At 39.4% G+C, this 5,762-nt stretch overlaps 1 non-coding gene across 1 annotated transcript; it reads left to right on the top strand.

The window, feature by feature from the left end:
- The first annotated feature begins 1,206 nt into the window (after window positions 1–1,206).
- LOC123392322 lies at window positions 1,207–1,340 on the top strand. The gene has a single exon (XR_006607043.1). It is a non-coding gene; the product is annotated as a small nucleolar RNA SNORA32 (small nucleolar RNA).
- Window positions 1,341–5,762: the final 4,422 nt, after the last annotated feature.

Genomic DNA, 5,762 nt, shown 5'->3' with positions numbered 1-5,762 from the left:
ATTGCCTCCCCTATCTTTAGGATTTATGCTCCACCTACCATTTCTGTAGTGGGAGCTCTTCCAAGAACAGTACTGAGAGTAAGGTGTTGAATCCTGTCCAGATGGTCTCAACATGACTGAACCCAGTTAAGCCTTCTACAGAAGCTTTTGTGACTTGGTGGGTGGGTGCAGAGGTCTGCTTGTCTTGCGGCCACCCCCGACAAGACCCTTACATAAGTGCACTTGCTTCTTAAATCTGCTACCTGCCCTTGTGGAGTGGTGGTCTCTTTCTTCAGTCTCTCCTTGCCCTCTGTGTACCCGGTCAATTTGTGAATCAACAGGGAACTGCAGTTATTACTAATTAGGACTAAATATTACTAATGACAATCACGATTGAATTCGGTGAATAAGAGTGTAGGCTTCAGTGTGTGAAGGTTCTTCAGAGAAACAGACCCAATAAGATACACACAGATTTTTTTTTTTTAATTTTTAATAGGAAGTGAATCACATGGTTATGAGACCAAGAAGTCTCACCACCTGCTGGAAAGCCAGGAAAGCCAGTGGTATCTTTCAGTCCTAGTACAAGGGCCTAAGAACCAAGGGAACCAGTGATACAACTCCTAGTCTGAGATCAGAAGGGCTACCGGTGTAAGCACTGGAGTTCAAAGACCCGAGAATCAGAAACTCATGCAGGAGGCCAGGATAAGAGGAACATCCCAGCTCAAGAAGAGAAAGTAAGCCTCTACCCTTCCTTTAAACTTTGTTCTTTTTGGGCCTTCAGTGAGCTGATGAGGCCCACTGACTCTGATGAGGACAGAACTTCACCCATGCACAGTTGAATTGTTGATCTCTTCTGAAAATCCTCTTCAACACCCAGAAATGATGTTCACCAGCTACCTGGACATCCCTTAGCTCAGTCAGGTGGACACTGACAAAGTAACCATCACAGTCACATAAACCTAGAGTCAAATGGCGGTGTTGCTTCTTATTTGCTTGTGGGACATTGGCCAATTTATTTAAGTTCCCTGTGATATTTCCACCTCCTGAGCTCTAAAATGCGTTGCAATAAATTAAACTCAATTGATAGTGTATGTATTAGTTACGCTTCTCAGTCCTTTCTGTGTCTTGGAACATGGAGGATGGGTTTGGGTATATAAATGATATTCGTGCATCAATGGTATATAAATCGGTATTTGTGCCAAACATGTGATTGAAAAGATGCTGCTGTGGTCATTACCAAGGCTTTGAGAATGCAGTTTCTCATTTGCTGTGGACATGACCAGTAAAAGAAAAAAAAAATTTCCCACTAGGTTTTCTTTCTTTCGGCTACTTTGCTAGCATTCAGCCTATTGGGAACATTTTACCAACTCTGTTCTATTTCCATTGTCTAGATTAGCCTGTCCAGTATAAATTATAACATAAGCCATATGTGATTTGGTAATGGTCATATTTCAGATTCTCATCTGAACATACATGGCTGGTATACTGAACAGTGCATGCCTAGATCTCTAAGAGATGTATTTTGCTAACTCCTCCCGTATTGTTAATAATCATGCAACTCGTAATATAATAGATTTGGTAGAGGGAGGCTGGCTTCAGTTTACATGATCATCTCTGGAAATGGAACCTTACTTTATGTTCCTGTTATATAGGAGTGACAGTGACAACTGTAGATTGATCAAGTTCTTTTTAAAAGGGCTGTTTTGAAGATTATGATTCTAACTTTGGAGGAACTATGGTGATGAGCAGTGACTGGCAGTGGAAGGAATCACATGTAAAAACTTCTTAAATAAAAATGTATTGGCTTTAAATAAATAAATAAATAAAAGAAAAAGAAAGAAAAGATGCTGCTGCTTGAGGCCAAAGGCAAGTTGTCTGGCCATTCAGGCGTCCCTGGGGCCAGAGAAGATCGCTATCTAGGCACACTTCTAGTCATTCTAGGTCACAGATCTGCCCCATGCACTGAATGAACTCCATGAAGCTTACTTTCTACTACTACTACTTTATTGCTTGTTCAATTCACATTAAATGAATGTATTAAGTCTCACAAAGACTGAGGTTGGTAATATTATTCACTTTTTAAAAAAAGATTTTATTTATTTGACACAAGTAGGCAGACAGGGAGAGAGAGAGAGACGGAGGAGGAAGCAGGCTTCCTGCCTAGCAGAAAGCCTGATGCGGAACTCGATCCCAGGACCCTGAGATCATGACCTGAGCTGAAGGCAGAGGCTTAACCCACTGAGCCACCCAGGCAGCCCTATTATTCACTTTTTACTGATGAATAAACTGAAAGGTCAGGAGGGTTAACCATTATTCAAGTCCCTAATATGGGAGAGGCATTCCCAGGAGCTAGATCCAGGAACTATGACTTCCTGCCCAGTGCCTTGTCGTAATGCTCTCACTGCAACATTTACCTAAAAAGAGGGACTCCAGTGATTTTGCCTTAGAAATCAACTTTCAATTTTACCACCTGTCTCTAAGAAAGTGCTGGTCCTGATGCTCTTATAGGATGTTTGAATTTACTTTTGTCTTAACAAAATTTTTAGAAGATCCCTACAGTGTAAAATGAGGGCAACCCTTACATTTGGCCTGAAAATATGTGGGAAGATGGCTTTTTTCCCTTTCAGATAGGTTTGTCATTGTTGTTGTTGCTATTGTTTTTTTTAAAAATTATTTATTATACCATTTTCTGTGTTTTAAGCACAAACACAAATCTAGGTATGGAGTTACTGTGAATTAAATTTTTTTATTACTGTAAATCAAAGAAAATGTAATAGTTTTATACAGATAAGAATGTAAAAACAAATATTAAAATTATTAATATTAATTCAGTGGAATAAGTCTACTTCATTAACATTAAATTGCTGAATGCAAAATAAATCTGATAAAATTAACAGTTGGACACAGCTTCTTTTGAGTTTATCATGATTAACACTGAGCCTTATGATGGTTCTTTTTCTTTTCTTTTTTTTTTTTGTTAATTACTTTAGCAGATTAAATTAGTTCAGGTTGGTAACATAAAATATTCATTTATAGTCATTTAAAAATATTTCAAACCCTTACATTGCATGGGTAGCACCTTGTCTTAACAATGAAACCAGGTTAAAAATACACTGTAGATTTTCTTTTTTTTTTTTAAGGTATATAATATATATATTTTAATTTATTTTCAGCGTAACAGTATTCATTGTCTTTGCACCACACCCAGTGCTCCATGTAATCCATGTCCTCTCCAATACCCACCACCTGGTTCCCCCAACCTCCCACCCCCCCGGCCACTTCAAAACCCTCAGATTGTTTTTCAGAGTCCACAGTCTCTCATGGTTCATATCCCCTTCCAATTTCCCCCAACTCCCTTCTCTTCTCTAACTCCCCTTGTCCTCCATGCTATTTGTTATGCTCCACAAATAAATGAAACCATATGATAATTGACTCTCTCTGCTTGACTTATTTCACTCAGCATAATCTCTTCCAGTCCCATCCATGTTGCTACAAAAGTTGGGTATTCGTCCTTTCTGATGGAGGCATAATACTCCATAGTGTATATGGACCACATCTTCCTTATCCATTCGTCCGTTGAAGGGGGATGTGGAGAAAGGGGAACCCTCTTACACTGTTGGTGGGAATGCAAGTTGGTGCAGCCACTTTGGAGAACAGTGTGGAGATTCCTCAAGAAATTAAAAATAGAGCTTCCCTATGACCCTGAAATTGCACTACTGGGGATTTACCCCAAAGATACAGATGCAGTGAAAAGAAGGGCCATCTGTACCCCAATGTTCATAGCAGCAATGGCCACGGTTGCCAAGCTGTGGAAAGAACCAAGATGCCCTTCAACGGACGAATGGATAAGGAAGATGTGGTCTTTTTCTTTTTTTAATAAAGATTTTATTCATTCATTTGAGAGAGAGAGAAAGAGCACAGAAGGAGAGGGAGAAGCAGACTCCCTGCTGAGCACGGAGCCCCATGCAGGACAGGATCCCAGGACCACGGACAGGTTTTAAAGAGATTGGTTATCTCACGATGGCCCAGCATTTTAGAAAAGCTTAAACCTACTCAAAGGCGAGAAGGCACGGTCTTGACTTAGTCCCTGTCACTACACTTAAATTACTTAACACTTCCACTCATGAATGCTTAGAAATCGATACAGCAGGATATCTCAGTGTCCTTCAACTCTACATGGCATATGCATTATTGGGAATTTTTTTAAAAGTTGCCCTAAAAGGAAGGAAATAACCCATAAGAAAGTTATCACCATTATCCTAGTTAAAAGAAGGGGCAGATTTATTAGAAGGCTATTTTTAACAAAACCCCAGTGGTTTCAATAACCTATAAGCTCAGCAACCGGGAAGTGATCTCACCGGTTGCCTGAGTGAAAATGAATTATGTTTGTTATCCCAAGAGGACTTGTATATTTTCCAGTGCAAGGAGACATTCTTTCTTTCTTTTTTCCTATGAAAGAAATGGAAAAAAAAGTATTTTAATATCATTCTACTGGGTTAACTTGATTGGAGCCAAGATTAAACCTGTATTTAAGTCCTTTAGAATAATTGTGAGCTCACTCCCTTTTTTCCCTTTACCTTACTACAGCCCCTAAACCTCAGGGGTAACAGGAAATATGGACTAAAACAAAGTTTATCTTCAAAGCTTTTAGCATCATATCTGCACCATGGGAAAGGAAGTATTTGATAAAGGAATTAGAACAGAAATCTTAATGAATTGGGTGGGAGAGGGGAAGTTTTAATTCTGCCTGTTTACCTCTGAACTTTTCAAAGTTGGTTTCATTTGTGGAATTACCTAGTAGGTGTGAGATTAGAACTTAGCATTACTTGACCCATAAAAACATACAGGGGTTTATTAAACAGAATTTGGATTGCTTATAAGATGTCACTCAGTAAAAACTGATTTAGATCTTGTTCCTGTGTTTTTAAATTTCCAGACCTAGAATTTTATTGCCATAGATATTAACACAGTAACATCTGATTCATGAAATGCAGGGTTTCAACACCTCCATAAATGAGTCAACCACATTGAAATACATACCAATGACATTTACTAAAGAATTCAGTATATAGGAGAGGAGTAATTTCATTCCTATAGAAGAAATCTTCCAATATCCTGCTGACATTAAGAAAGAAATGAAATAGGGGTCTTTTCAGGGTAGCCGTATATGTATCCAAAACAAGTCCATTTACAAGCTTTAAAACTACTTCCCTTTTCACAAGTTACAGATTTGATTTTTTGGATCTCTGTACAAGGGATGTTCCTGTTTCTTCCTGAAAGCGGGAGCTGGCTTGAATATTTAGTTTCCCCAGTGTTGCTGCTGCAGAACCCAGTGAGTAAAATGTATCCCAGGTGACCTGCTGAGTGTCTACACAGATATATTCATTTCACAGTTTGAACCGGATAAACCTCTGAAACCAGAGCCTGTTAAGGAGACTAGAGAAACAGGGTCCTGCCCGAGAACTTTCAGGACCTCATTCAGAACTCAATGGCAGGTAGTAGAAAGAGGCTCAGAATCCTGTTCTGCCAGTGGCCAGATGTGACTGGTGAGAAAATAAGCCTTGCAAAGCTTCCATTTCCTTATTCATAAAATGGATTAATAATATCTCATAGTACATTTGGGAGCATTAACTGGACTTACAAAGCCCTTAGTATAGTGCCTGCCAGAGTGGCTGTGGTAGGCAGACCCACATCCTCCCAAAGATAGCCACACCCTGACCCCTGGAACCTGTTACTATGTTTCCATGTGTGGTCAAGGTGAATTCAAGTTGCCCAGGGAATTC

Source organism: Mustela putorius, unplaced genomic scaffold (assembly GCF_011764305.1).
Source record: "Mustela putorius furo isolate JIRA1106 unplaced genomic scaffold, ASM1176430v1.1 tig00000487_pilon_pilon_pilon, whole genome shotgun sequence".
NCBI classification, from domain to species: Eukaryota; Metazoa; Chordata; class Mammalia; order Carnivora; family Mustelidae; genus Mustela; species Mustela putorius.
Note: the sequence above shows the minus strand (reverse complement) of the source record. Positions and strands in the feature narration are given on the sequence as shown.